This window comes from Canis lupus, chromosome 14 (genome assembly GCF_048164855.1).
Source record: "Canis lupus baileyi chromosome 14, mCanLup2.hap1, whole genome shotgun sequence".
Lineage (NCBI taxonomy): Eukaryota > Metazoa > Chordata > Mammalia > Carnivora > Canidae > Canis > Canis lupus.
The window spans coordinates 56,113,557-56,129,233 of NC_132851.1; the positions used below are offsets into that span (position 1 = coordinate 56,113,557).

At 34.7% G+C, this 15,677-nt stretch overlaps 1 long non-coding RNA gene across 4 annotated transcripts in view; it reads left to right on the plus strand.

Annotated features, from left to right (window-relative positions):
- The window catches only part of LOC140604136 (uncharacterized), a 265,137-nt gene that overhangs the window by 131,277 nt on the left and 118,183 nt on the right, over window positions 1-15,677 (plus strand). For 3 of the 4 annotated variants that reach the window (XR_012007166.1, XR_012007165.1, XR_012007164.1), the window contains 2 exons: window positions 7,944-8,091; window positions 8,895-9,050. This is a non-coding gene — a long non-coding RNA (uncharacterized lncRNA). The remainder of the gene's footprint in view (window positions 1-7,943; window positions 8,092-8,894; window positions 9,051-15,677) is intronic. The other variant, XR_012007167.1, reaches the window with a different exon arrangement.

The window sequence follows — 15,677 nt, forward strand, 5'->3', positions numbered from 1 at the left end:
ATATGTCTTATGAAACATATTTTTTCTTGATTCAATACAAGTTTATAAATTTCATCTATATTAGTGAAACCTAAGTATACCATCTTCATAAAAATAAAACAAATGACATGAAATGAGATAATTCATTGGGGATTACAAGCAGAATCAGCCCTACATATTTCACATAGAGAAACATTTTTAGTAGCTAAAAGTTAGTAAAATTATGGAGAGAAAAGTTTTATGTTAGCAAATGGCTTTTGAGTTTTAGGTTTAACTGTAAAAATATACAAATATATGAAACTGAACATGCTCTGTGACTATTAATTTTTTTCATCGTTCCAAATATTAAATTTATGGGATTGGTGATGGGAATTTAAAATATATCCCCACTTTGAATTGAGTCCCTGTACCTTTATTATTAATAAATACATATCCTTCTGGTGATTTGAATGACCGATAATTGAGGTCTTTGACTAACATCAAATGAGACACTGTATTTCTAAATAATTATTATTTACTATGAAAATAAAATTTTTTATACCTTTTACTGATTCCTACTTTTCTCAAGTGTCTTATATATGAATAGTATGAATAAGTACATCATTCTAGATTTGAGCAGCTAATATATGATCCAGATTCTAAGGAAACAGATCTAAGTTATATTTTGGTAATTGGATGTTTGATTAGAAAGAGCAAGACAGCTTTACCGAAATAGAGAATAGGAAGAAAATTTATCCAAGGCAACAGAGAACTGAATGTAGCCATGACAATAACTCCTAACATACCATGAATTCAGTTTCAGTTAAAAATTATGATTCTGTTTTCCATGGGCTGTTAAAAAATATGACCTTGCTGTTAATACTGTCTTTTTAGTGTGAAACTGAGTGAGATATACATATCTGTTAGACAGCAGATTAAGACTTAAGAAATAAATACTGTCTTGGTCTACTTGGACTTCAATAACAAAATACCATACACCAAGGAACTTAAATACCAGAGATTTATTTTCTCATGATTCTGGAGGCTAGAAGTCCCAGATCAAGATGCCTGCTGATTCTATTTCTGGTGAGAGCTCTCTTCTTGGCTTGCAGATGGCTGCCTTCTCGCCACGTCCTCACATGGGTACACAGATATAGAGAGAATGATCTCTTTCCCTTCCTTCTCTTATGAGGCCATTAACCCTATTGGATTAAGGCCCCAACCTAATAAACTTTTTAACTTTAATAACCTCCTAAAGACCTTCTCTGCAAATGCAGTCACATTGGGGATTAGGGCTTCAACACAAGAATTATGGGTGGGAGGCACAATTCAGTCCATAGGAAATACCGTGACAACATATTCAATGACACAATTTAGTCATAATTCCTTTCATTTCATTCAGCAGATACAACCAGAGTAGCTTTTCCAATTGCTAAATTTCTGGAAGGTATCACCATTACATACCATAGCACCTGCTCATGTTAATTTGAACAATTCAGCAGCTCCGAAAAGAGTTCATTTATTTTTTAAAGAGCTTTAAGTGTTAATGTATCTGACCCTATTCTTCAGGTAGGAAACTTTATGCTGCAGTAGCAGGACCACAAGGTTCTTTCTGGAATTGTTTTACCTGTGGATTAAAACTCTTTATCCTAGACAATACTCTAAACCAGAAGTTTTCCATAAAGCCATTCATTCATCAATGTGTGTACTATAGTACCTGTGTCATCTCTTCCTTTTTTCTGTGTTCCATTCTCCCAGATAAAGATACTGATAATGCCGCTAAGAGTTCTTGCTGGCCACCTCAGGAGTATGTCTGTTTTCTATGAAAATACTCAAATAAGCATTAATATTCAATTAATCTTTTTTTTTTTTTTTTTAGTTGGCCAGAGAGACCAACTTAAGTATAGTGTTCCCAGCCTTGCAGAAAAAGACTAAAGGCATGGGAACAATGCTAACTTTTATTTATTTCTTAAATGCTTTCCTGTTTTGAAAAACAATGTGAAATTTTGGATTAAATATAGTAACATTAGCATTTTCTTTAGGAAAACCTTCTCTAGTTAAAAAAAGAAGATGTAACTTTTCCTGCATGTATAGAAAAAGTACCTTATATGAAAATGGAAGCTTCTAAAGAATTTGCTGAAAAATCTTGTGTAGGACTTTGGACAACTGCACTGAAAGGAAATAGCTTAGAAACGGTTTATGGAATAAGTAAATTCTCCCTGAATTTTGAGTGGCTGGCATCTGGGATGCATTCATTTCATTTAACCAGGCATCTAATATCTTCTACTAGTTGTATAATGGAAGTATACAATACTTTGTAATATTTTAGTGCAAAATTCATTAAAAACAAAGACAAACACACACTGTATAATACTGGTCTTCAATACTGTGTATCTTCCCATCCAAACATGAACAAGGTATAACACATTTATGAGAGTGATTCATTATTGTTGATTCTAAAGATTTGGAAGCTAATCCCAGGGGCAGGAATCGGAGTGTTGAAGGTGTATACCTGACTATCTAGGACTTGTGGAAAAGATTATAATGCTTTCTTAAAAGAAATCCTCTCATTTCCAAAACTTGCTGTTCTTCAGGTTGATTAAGCAAGCATTAGTCATTAATTACCAGATTGAAAATATACCTGGCTGAAAATATACTGCTCAGGCAGTAGAGCATGTTACTCTTGATCTTGGGCTTGTGAGTTTGAGCCCCACACTGGGTGCAGAGATTACTTAAAAAAATAAATTCTTTAAAATAAAAAAGAAGAAGAAGAAGAAGAAAGAAGAAGAAGAAGAAGAAGAAGAAGAAGAAGAAGAAGAAGAAGAAAAGAAGAAGAAGAAGAAGAAGAAGAAGAAGAAGAAGAAGAAGAAGAAGAAGAAGAAGAAGAAGAAGAAGAAGAAGAAGAAGAAGAAGAAGAAGAAGAAGAAGAAGAAGAAGAAGAAGAAGAAGAAGAAGAAGAAGAAGAAGAAGAAGAAGAAGAAGAAGAAGAAGAAGAAGAAGAAGAAGAAGAAGAAGAAGAAGAAGAAGAAGAAAAAGGAAGGAAGGAAGGAAAGAAGGAAGGAAGGAAGGAAGGAAGGAAGGAAGGAAGGAAGAAAGAAGAAAGAAAGAAGAAAGAAAGAAAGAAAGAAAAAGAAAGAAAGAAAGAAAGAAAGAAGAAAGAAAGAAAGAAAGAAAGAAAGAAGAAAGAAAGAAAGAAAGAAAGAAAGAAAGAAAGAAAGAAAGAAAGAAAGAAAGAAAGAAAGAAAGAAAGGAAGAAAATATGACTTTGGCACTACAAGTCACAAAAACTGTCACTTAAAAGACAAGCAGCTTCCCCTGTTATTAGTTCAGACATTTCTCCCTAATTCATCTTCAAGATCCAGTGCAATGTCAGTTGTAACAATGAAGTGTTAGCTAACTTCTCCATGTAATTACACCCTTCTCTCCCTTATACCCTCATTGATAAGTGAGAAACTGTGAAAAGTAGGAGATATTCCCCAACTTCAAGTTACCAAGTTAGCCTGTCACTATTTCATAAATTATAGCAGAAAACACAAGGCTTTTGGATCCAATGTACAAGAGAATTTCTTACTCACTGCACTCACAGAAGCCAGAGATATACTTTGTGCCAGCTGTCTAAGCCTCGGTTCCCAAAAAGGGATGAAAAAGAGGTTAGGGGTTCCCTACACGGGCAGAGTAGTTGGTGTGTTTCCCACTATAGGAGAGAAATTCTGAGATTAGGAAACCCTCCTATAGAAGAGCTACTGGAAAAATTGTCCATCCTCTCCTACAGAGAGAGAGATTATCTTTGTTAACCTGGACTGAAAAGGTATCTACCCTAAGGTAGGAGAGAGAGAGTCACTATTTTCACTACCCTGGAATGTAAATAAACCTGGGATAAGGTGGGGGAGACATCTCTATCTTTCTTTCAGGGGAAGGAGAGAAACCACCATTCATCTGAGACTCTCTGCTTATAAGGACATTCTTGAAAAAAGGTAATCTGGAGCAAATTGACAATGATATACAGAAATACAAATTATCTCTCAATACTCAATAACTTGCAAATACCCCTCTTAGAACATTTTTTTCACTTCTGTGGTAATAACCTATTGATGTTTTTGACCCCCTCAGCTCTTGGTGCAATACAACAGCTTATAGTAGAAATTTAGCTAATGTGTTGTTAAGGAAGTAGTGAACACAATTTTATTATAAGTACAGAAAATTTGTTATCTTATTTCTACCATCAAGGCCACTCTGCTTCATGTCACTATTACCTCACACATGTTCTAGTAAACATCTCTTTCAGGCTTTATTCTTGAAATCATTCTCTTTCGGTTGTGATACATTTTACAAAATGTTGCTAGCTTATTCATTGTAACCAAATTAATAATAATGACCGTAAAACCCATGGAACAAAATAAAATTCTGTTTACTCTTAATCAAAACTGTCATTTCTTTTGTTACTGTTTTTACTCTAATATTAATTTTACCTGGGACACCTGGGTGGCTCAGCAGTTGAGCATTTGCCTTTGGCTCAAGGCATAATCCTGGGGTTGGGGCTCCTTGCGGGGAGCCTGCTTCTCCCTTGCCTATGTCTCTGCTGCTCTCTATGTCTCTCATGAATAAATAAAATCTTTAATAATAATAATAATTTTACCTATTGCTACTCACTGCAACCAAGGTGAATGGCTATTCTCTTAACCTTTCACTATTTGTATTAAACTCTCCTTCCAGAGTCTCTATAAATTAGGATGCTTCAAATTTTCTTACAGTATAGGCACTAGTGACTAATTCTTTTGGCTTTTCATTTTCTGAACATGACTTGACTTTGCTTTCATTTTTGAAGAATATTTTTACTAGTTACAGACTTGTTGAGTTTTTATTTTTCCCTCTCAATGCTTTAAAGATGTTCCATTGATTTTTGGCTTGCTTTATTTAAAAAGAAAGTGATTATTTTTACTTTTCCTTCCCTGATGCAGTGTGTCTTTATCTCTCCTTTAACTATTTTCACTTTATCATCAGTTTTCAAAATTTTGAATATGAGACGTTTTGGTATAGTATTCTTTCTGTTTACACATATTTTTTGAGCTCCTTCGTTCTGTGGGTTTATGTTTTTCAATAAATCTAGAAGATGTTTGACCATTATTTCTTCAAATATTTTGTCTGCATTCCCTACCCCATTTCCTGTGACTTAAATTACATGTACTCTAAATTGTTTGATATGATCCCAGAGATCACCCTGGCTTTCTTCATATTTGACAGCCTCTTCTGTTCATATTTATTATCCTTTTCTGCATTGTCTAATATGCTAAGACCGTCCTATGAATTATTTTGTTTTACATTTCCTTTGAATTTTTGAATATTTACAATAGATGCTTGATATACTTGTTGGCTAATTTCATGATTTCTGTCACTTCTGAGTCTATTTTAATTTTCATTCTGTGTTGGACCCTGTTTTTTTGCATGTCTAGTAATTTTTTGATTGGGAAGCAAGTGGTGTGAATTTTAATGAATGTTGAATTATTCAGTAGTTCATGAGTATTTCTAAATTGTGAGTTTCCTGAATTCTCTATTGAGAATTTTCAGAAATTTAACATGAAATTTCTATTCATGCCTATCTCAATCCAAATTTAGTGCATAGAGTGACCACAATGACTTTTATACAAGGAATAAATAATTGAATTATAATCTTTCTATCCTTCCAAAACAGAGTCAAAGGTCATGCATAAGATTCCAGTCCTATTGATATAAACCTTTTAAGGTTATTTACTGAAAAAAGAATACATTAATTTGCCTTTTGAGGATTATGGTAGGAGAAAATAACATTCATAGGAAACAAGGAAGATCAGAGAATTTTCTTAATACAAATAGGAAACACTTCTTAAAAATTAGTGAAAACTTACCTTTTAAAAATCTTTTTATTTACTTACAGTAAAATTTAGTACTCAGTGTACAATTCTATGAAATTTAACAAACATACTGATACTTAATTACAAACACAATCAAGGTACAGAACAGTCCCATCACCTCCAAAATAATCTACTTTCTCTCTCTCGGTTCAAAGTCCCAAATGGTTTTGTCTCATTGAGCTAAAATAAGGATATTGATAGGGGTGTTTTCCTTCTGGAAGCCCTTGGACAAAGTTTTGCTTTTTTTTTTTTCCAGTTTTTAGAGGCCAGTTGCATTTCCTTGGCTCTTGGCCCCATTCCATTATCTTGAAAACTAACAAGATTGGACTGAGTTCTTTTCACATTACCATCTGATTCTTTCTCTGGAGTCATACAAGGGGCCTCGTGATTACATGAGGCCTACATAGATAATTCAGAAAATCTCCCTGTTTTCATCTCCTCAATTCAAATACATTGCAAAATCCCTTTTATCATGTAAGGTACATATTCCTAGGTTTTGGGGAGTAGAATGTGGATATATTTGGGGGACATTGATTCTGCCTATCACAGCATAGTTTACACACTCTGACTTTGTGGAAGTATAACACCTTTCATGTCTTCTTTGATGTTTTCCTGGCCTATGGTTCTGAAGAATGGCATTGTCTATAATTATGCTGACTGGAGGGTACGAATTGAATGCTCACCTTATAACTTTATCTTATTTATGAAACTTTTTTGGTGAAGGTTGAGATTTAAGGAAAATAATTTGATCCAAAGTTTATTTCAATACATGTAATAATGAACTCAGCTCTGATGGAATGCTAATATGTTTATGAAGTGCATAATTGTGTTTCAAAGCCATTTCAAAGAGCACTGTAGAAATAATCTGGCACCAGAGTTCAAAGCTATTTGTTACTTGTACTACTAATGAGGCTAAAATTACTAATGCTATATTCCCCCTTAAAATGTATATTATTCTTATTTAATATCAAGATGTTTTCTTCTCACTTCCATTTTGTCTAATTCTGTGACAAATCCACAGAGCCCCGGGCCTAGGTCATGTTATTTTAAAAATCGCCAACATCTATTTTCTGCATTGATATCCTTAGAGTTCTATTTGTATGGTGAGTTGAGAAAAGAAATAAGTGTCTGTGATCCCTGAACAATTTGTATCTAGATGACAAAACCAAAGGAATCCAAAATTTGTTCTTGGCTCACATGACCACTGAGAAAATTATGTAACTTTATTTTCTGTCTTTTTATCCTTAGTCTTTTATTATTAGAAATTATATTTTGACAGAGTAAGAATTGTATTATAATTCGAACTTTTTGCCCTTTTAAGTTATTGCTTTAGCTATGTGCACCTTGCAGCACTGCTGAATATAGTATGAGTTTGTAAAATCAAAGCCACATTATCACACATCAGTCTTTGAAGAAAAATACCAGAATATTTCAGGTTAGCATCCAAGAAATAGTAGGGTACATATTCTCACCATGGATATATATTTTTATTTAACATAAGCATTCATATATACAGCATGTGTTTTAATGGACCTTATAAATTAACTAAGAGAAGCAGAAGAGAAAAAGAATAAAAAATATCTTATGCTGGCAAGTCACTCCAAATGTGAAGCTATTTTTGTCTAAATGAGAAGTATTTAACTTGGATAGTTTTTTGAAATTTCTTTTCCTCTATCAGTACTTTAAGTATGAACTTGACTTAAATTAAAATACATAATAATACATGTGAACATTAGTTCTGGGCAGCTCATTTTGCTTAGCATGTCTTTGAGATATTTTGAGATAATTTCAACTGCAGTCTGCATTGCCTGACAGATCTCTTTGAAAACTTTTCTGGAAGAGCTTTATGCCTAACACAGAAATACTGTTTTTAAATTATCATGACTTATTTTTCAGAATCTTGTTCAAGATCAAAATCTTGAGTAACTTGGAGCTTAAGTTTAAAATATTCTCTGTGAAGTATTTGGATCATAAAGGCTAAAAAAGTAAGAGTATTGTTTTCAGCCAAATTTCAGATTTGTCAGTTTATTCTTTGAACTCATAGAAAACCTATAGCACTTTATTTATTTATTTATTTTAAATATTTTATTTATTCAGGAGGGACACAGAGAGAGAGAGAGAAAGAGGCAGAGACAGAGGCAGAGGAAAAAGCAGGCTCCTCACAGGTACTCCGATGTGGGACTCATCCTCAAACTGGGATCACGCCCTGAGCCAAAAGCAGACGCTCAACTGCTGAGTCATCCAGGTGTTCCCCTATAGCACTTTAAAAATAATATCCGATTTCAAATAATGGGATTATTTTTAAAAATTGCATTAGTTATATCTAATTATATGCTTATAGTTATTGGTAATCTGTCTAAGGATAAGGATGTACATTATCTCTATTTCTACAAAATATATTTTGATAGGGTACAGAGAATGTTTTATGTTCATTGTAATTTAATTTATGATTTTGATTACTTAATTCAATTACTTTGGTTGAAATGTGACAGTCTGATAATTCTTCTTTACACAAATTGTAACTATAAATTTTACCACCATGTTATTTTAAAAGTTTATCTATACAAATATAAGTGCATTCTGAATTGCTTTATTATGCTATAAGTAGGGAGACATTTAATCACTTTATAATAAAGTAAAAACTTCTATGTGAAGCTTATTGCCACCTGAGACTAACATCAACAACTTTTTATATTCCAAAGAAAAATTAACCAAAGTATTTGGGTTATTTTCCAAAGAATTGTTGTTTGGTAATTAGTAGTACACAAAATTAAAAATCAAGTTTGAAATATAGATAATAAATAAATTACAGTTGATTCTGTTATTCATGGTAGTTATGTTCCGTAAAGTCTCACAACCACTGAATAAGCAAACATTAAATCATTATTCTGCTCTCAGGGAAAATTTTCTATTTGTCTATTTATCTATCTATCATCCATTATAATCTTAAACCTCTAAACCACTTATCCTGGTAGATTTATTTCATTTTACAAAAGAGAAAACAAAGATTCAGAAGTAAATGACTTTTCTGAGGTTCCCTACTAACAGGTGTCAGAGTTGAGATTCGTGATTTGAACCCTCTCCAACTAGCTCCAGAGCAGGAGCTTCTTGCACTACACTACACTGTTCCCTACTCTCTCCATCCTTTGCCGGTGTCTGTGTGACAGCGAAACAAGAAGGCAGTCTTCCTTCACCTGATGTCAGGTAGGAGCATGGCAGCTGGGCAACTCAAACCCCATCTCCCATCCCCTGCCCTTTGCTCTCTGTATCTCAGTGAATTGCCCTAAAGTGCTGCGAGTGTTTATATAGGGGTTACAAATAAATTTTAGCTATTAGGCAAATTGGTGTAAACAGGATCTGTGAATAACGAGGGTTGGTCAGTTTTGCTTTTTAGTATTCCTCCTTAGGTTATATAAATAAAAATACTTGTGTCTAGGCAAAAAAATAAATTAATAAAGCAAGGGGAAATAAAGGGAAATAATAAAGTTCATTATTTCTTATTAACGGAATTTCTCTGTGACAAATTTAGATAAACATCAGAATTCCATTAATCTTTACTGTTATTATTGAAATTTGGGGGTAACAAATATATAAATATATACAATCTCAAATAGCTGTATTGTGCCAGGTAAGATGTCCTTTTTGTTCACTATTTCATTTAATATTTGAGGCAAAACTGTGAAGCAAGCTTAGCCAGCGTTCAGTTAGGGAAATAGTTTCATACAGGTTAAATAACTTTTCTGAGATAACAAAACTAGAATGTGAGTGAGAATGCTGAAAGCAATTATCTGCAACTCCAAAGCTCCTGGTCTCTCCAGTACACCACATAGCTCCCTGGAGAAAATACTTTATGAGACATATCATTCTTAATTAGATTTGTGTGTTTAACTGAATGTCTAATTTGCTTGGGTGAAAGTTCTGTGAAAGCATGACCAAGGCCCTCTGGCCCAATATTGTATCTCTGGTTCCTAGTAGAGTGTCTGGCACACATTAACAAGCTGTAAATATTTGTTGATGTTATACATGAAAATAAATGGATTAATGATATCCTAGTTATAAAGATTAGCTTCCAAAAGCTTTTAGGTAATTATATCATTCAGCTTCGGTTTTGTTGTTGTTGCTGTTTCTTTTCTTTTTTCCTTCTCTTTTACTTTTCTTCTTCTTCTTCTTCTTCTTCTTCTTCTTCTTCTTCTTCTTCTTCTTTTTTTTTTTTGGCCAGGTATACTCTGCCAAAATTGAAAACCTAAATTTTGTAACTAATGATTACTTGTGTTACTTTCAGGTTTTTAGGATATTTCTGTATGCAACACAGGGTTCTCCTTTGAACCATTTCCTGCCATTACTATGCTCATTGATGACTCTTTATTCTACCTTCTAAGTCTACATTGTTGGCAAACCTCAGGCTGAACACTGTGCCCATTCTTAAACAGCCATCTGCATGTGCCAAGGAAAAATCGCAAAGAACAGAAAAAACCCTGTCAAGCTCTTATTCTTTGCCAATTTCTTCATTCAGTTTTACTGTGTCCTATGAGTGCTAGTATAAAGTGGGTATTCTGATAGCTTCACTTCTTCTCAATAGTTTGTGTTTTAAAGAGGCAGGAAGAACAGAGACACAGAAAAAAGAAAACAGCTAGAGCTGTCATTACAAAATACTGGATTGATATATATTATTATGTGATGTATGATGGCAAAAAATACTCCAAAAGACATAATCTCTAAATGTTAATCTTCATACTCAGGCTTAAATTTTCTTATGAGTACTTAGACATATGTAGAAATATAATAGAGAATTATTACAATAGCTTAAACTCAGAAAAGTTTACCCAGGGAAATTCTAAAAGAAGGAAAATTTACTAAACAGCTCCTTATGTAAATGTATTTTACTAAAACAGTATACAAACAAATTGATTAAATTTAGAGCAGAACCAATAGTCTAGGTAAATAGTATAATCTTTATAAGTAATAACTTTTATCTTGTAATTCATATAAGCACATGGCTACTAAGACATTCTTAGAAGCATAGAGCTTTTTGGTTACATTTTAAAGAAAAGAGGTGATTCTGCTAGCAGTGTCCCTTCATTCAAGCATTCTGGCTAGAGGTATTAAAGATAGAGTTTCTTAGAATTAACCCTTCAATAACTAGGAAAAATCCTTGTTGCTCTTGGGTGCAGTGTCTTCAAATATGTCCCTTGGAGATGGGAGTTCTTCAGGAGTAATTCAGGGGAAGCTGAAGGTGATGAAGGAGAGAGACCAAGCAGACAATCTTTTGTCAGTTTACATTTGGGAGTTTTGAATCAGAATTTATGCACTTAAAAGGAATCCGTGCAAACACAAGATTTGAGAATCATTTATCTAGTCTTGCTTCCTCAGCACTAGATCAAACGCCTGCAGAATGCTTATGCATGTACTCTGGGTAGGTTACAAAGAATTTGTGTTGGACACTATAAAATATTTGAGGGAATGATTATTACTTGTATTTTGTGGAGCACATGATCTGCAGAGATTCTAGACAGGATTCTCTACCAACTTGCTTAATAAGACCTAAAATCCACACAACACTGAATCTGACTATTAATTCCGTTTTTTCATCTTGCGCCAGCACAATGCCTGGTACACAATAGGATCTCAATTAATGTTTGTTAAAAGAACAGGTCCTTGAGGAAAGCATTTCTGCAGAGTAGATGTCCCACTCCATATGAAATCTTTGGTCAGAGAATGCTGATTCCTTTACCATGTTTTTGTTTTTCACTTTTGTTTTCTACAGAGAAGTTCAGCTCCTTTTCTCAAGGGAGAAATAACACAGTAAACACTTTTGGGCTGTCTTTATACACCTCACTCCAACCTCCCTTTAGTATACTGATGGGCTTAGCTAATTTCTGAGTTTCACATTCAGTGGTTCCCATTTTCAAAGTAGTGATTGCTATTAGTGCATTCTGATTATATTGCCTGTTTACCTTTAAAGTTCTCTCCTCCTCTGATTCTAACTTCTGGCTGCAACCTTCAGGTTGGGTGGGGAGGTGGAGAGGGGAGTGTGTTATGAAGGAAGAGGGTTATGTCACTCTTTGGCCTCTCGACCTGAGAAAGTCAGGACTGCATGGGTCTGGTGGTTTCAGTTCCAAGTAGGACAGAAGACTCCTTCATGTTTTGTAATCTGGCTCCGCAAGTGAGAATTGATAACTGTATATGAATTCCCATTTGCATGCTTGTGTCATTTATCATTTGATCAGAACTTGAAAGGAAGAAAGAATGATTTATTAATGTGCTCAGACTACAAACATTATTTAATAACTATCTCATACTTGGGGCACTCAGGTGGCTCAGTCGGTTAAGGATCTGACTCTTGATTTCAGCTCAGGGCATGATCTCAGGGTCATGAGACCCAGGGTTGTGTCAGGCTTTATGCTGGGCATGGAGCATGCTTAAGCTTCTCTCTCTGCCCCTCCCCACTCCTGCTTGTACTCACACTCACTCTCCCTCTCTCAAAAAAACAAAACAAGAACAACAACAACAACAAAAAAAAACAAAACAGAAAAACATCTAACAAAAACTATCTTATTTAATGTATGTCAGATTCTTCCAAGCACTTTATGTGAATTAATACATTAGTCCCTATATGTCCATTTGAAGTATGTAGAATTGAGATGAGAAAACAGAAGCATGGAATAGTTAGGCAACTTTTCTAAGGACACAGAGCTTAGTAAGTAGCAGAACAAGAAATTGTATTTAAATATTCCAGACTCAGAAAACCTTAAACATTCTGTTATACTGCTTCTTTCATATTATCCACCCTTATCCACTCACCTGCAATTAACTAGAAGTGTCTTGAATTAGAAGTCTGAAGACCTGGGCTCTGGTTTTCTTTGAATCTCCTATGACCTTGAAGTTTTATTGTCTATTGTAATACTACACTTTTCTACTGGTTAAAAGAAAATACTGGTCTAATGGGAGGGAAATGATGGATTTGGCTTGGGAAATGTTTAATATAATGGCATAATGGAAGAATTCAACTGAATTGCAAACTCTTATATTGCAGACATGGGCTAGAATTCTGCTTTTGAAATAGGTATTTTGGAGTCATCTCGCTAAAAATGAAAACATATCAATTCCTTCATATATAAAAAATGACAATTTGCAAGGCTTTTTCTTGCACATCTTCTATCACATTTGCCAATGGTTCTGATTTCTACTTTACAGAATTTAGAAAACAAACTCAAAAAGACTCAGATGTGTAGTTCTGCAAGTTTGCACTAAGTCACTCTGGTCAGGGTCCGAGAAAGAATATGGCCCAAAAGCTTGGGTGGTATTATATTTTAATTTAATATAATTTAATATACTCTATTATTATTTTTTAAATTTTATGTATTTATACATGAGAGACACGGAGAGAGAGGCAGAGACACAGGCAAAGAGAAGAGCAGGCTCCCTGCAGGGAGCCCGATGTGGGACTGGATCCTGGGACTCCAGGATCAGGCCCTGGGCTGAAGGCAGATGCTCAACTGCTGAGCCACCCAGGCATTCCTATTTTATTATTTTTAAACTGAAAAATGCTGTGATATAAAAATGGAGGGGGAACTATATATGCTATTTATTATATTTTATAATATGGTTTATATGGTTATAAAATATAATAAATATAAAAACTTGAAGAATGTTGCTTCTTTAGCCATTCACATTCACATAGCATACTTTCTTTCATAGCATATTTTATAATATGGTTTATATGGTTATAAAATATAATAAATATAAAAACTTGAAGAATGTTGCTTCTTTAGCCATTCACATTCACATAGCATACTTTCACAAATTTAGCTTTCAAATTAGTTTTTTCTCTTATATAGGGACAAATACACGTAAGTGCTTTCTACATAACAAAGCTGTCAGATTCCAGTGAACTCTTTATTTCAACAATATTGTGTTAATGGTAATAGCTGAAATTGATTGTAGTTTATGTGATAGGCTCTATGGTTATTGTTTTACACGCATCCTTGAACTTCATCTTTGGACATATTTAATAAAATAGTTTTCAGGCTGGTCTTGAGGAGACAGAATTGCTGAGTGACTAAGAATTTGAAGAAACTAAGAGCCAAACTACATGCTCTGTTCCATCAGTAAATTTTAGTTGATCTTGGGCAATTGATGTCACCTCTCTGGTTCCCATTTTCTTATCTACGAAGAGGAAAGAATAATTGAGCTTAAATGATTTATTGTTTTTGATTATTTTTTTTTTAAGATTTATTTATTTATTCATGAGAGACAGAGAGAGAGAGAGAGAGGCAGAGACACAGGCAGAGGGAGAAACAGGCTCCACGCAGGGAACCTAATGGGGGACTTGATCCTGGGTCCCAGGATCATGCCCTGAACGGAAGACAGGTGCCCAACCTCTGAGCCACCCAGGCATCCCAGTTTTTTAATATTTGAACAATGCCTGGGAAAGAGAATTATTCAGTGACTATAAGCTTTAAAATGAAGAAACCGGGCAGCCCAGGTGGCTCAGCAGTTTAGTGCCGCCTTCAGCCAAGGGCCTGATCCTGGGGACCCGGGATGGAGTCCCACGTTGGACTCCCTGCATGGAGCCTGCTTCTCCCTCTGCCTGTGTCTCTGCCTCTCTCTCTCTCTCTCTCTCTCTCTCTGCCTCTCATGAATAAATAAATAAATAAAATCTTTAAAAAAATATGAAGAAACCAAGGTTTAGGACAGATGAGTGTCCCAAAGCTAGCTACTATAAGTAAGTCATATTTGAGATGGTCTTTAAAATATAAATGTCCTTCCCAGCCTTCTAGGCCTTGATGCTTAGCTCACTTGGATGCTTACATTTTCATCTTCTCTAATTAGGACTGGTGTCCCAGTTTTTCCTATCACTTTATTTTTATTTTCTATCTGTAGTGAGGCCATCAGCCTCTCTTCTGGGCTTAGAAACTCCTTGCCTTCACCTCACAGACCATAGATAGTCACAACAACAATCACACATTAACTGTGTGATTCTCCTGGGCAAGGTACTTTATGTACTTTCATTTCATTTACCCTTAAAAATAGCACTTTGATTGGATCTTATTATATCCATTTTGAAGATGGAGAATTTGAGGTACAAAGTATTAGTAACTTGCCATATGTCACACAGCTTCTAAATTCCAATTGGCATTTGAACTCCGATCTTCTGAATCCTGAGAGGAGCAGGTGAGCCTCTGTGTTCCAGAAGTGCTCCAGAACACTAAATTGATGGGGACTTTCTGTGAGAATTCATGAGTCTATAACAGTCCACTTTTGACTGCTTGTTTGGTTCATAGGGCTTATGTAACGTGGTCATCAGTGCCAAAATAGAGAGCATGCCATTAGGAAGCAAGGAACATCAGCATTCCTTAGAAGTGCTGAAAAGCACAGCGCAAACAGATATGCTAAATCTGCACAACATGAAAGTAATAACTCAGCTAATGGGAAACATGAAGCCACGAGCTAATATAATAATGGGTTTGGAAGAGAGTTAGAAAAATGCATTCTTAGGAATTTTTGTGAATTTTGGTTAGAACTGAAGGGTTGATATGATATTCAGCAGAATATTCCTTCTTTGCTATTTAGTATGCAGCCGTTTGCAAATTATTAGTTTTCTTTGCTGATGCTTCTAATTTAGTTGCATTTCTTAGCTTGTTATGTCAAAGCACCTTCCTAGAGAATAACTCCTTGTGAAAGCCCTAACATAATTAAAATAACTGGGTTCTACCCCCCCCCCCCTCTGATATTTTCCGGGGTTTGACCTTGGACGAAATACACATTCTTTGGGCCATTAGCATAGTTGTCTCTAAAATAATGGAATCGGAAGTAATTATCAAGGCACCT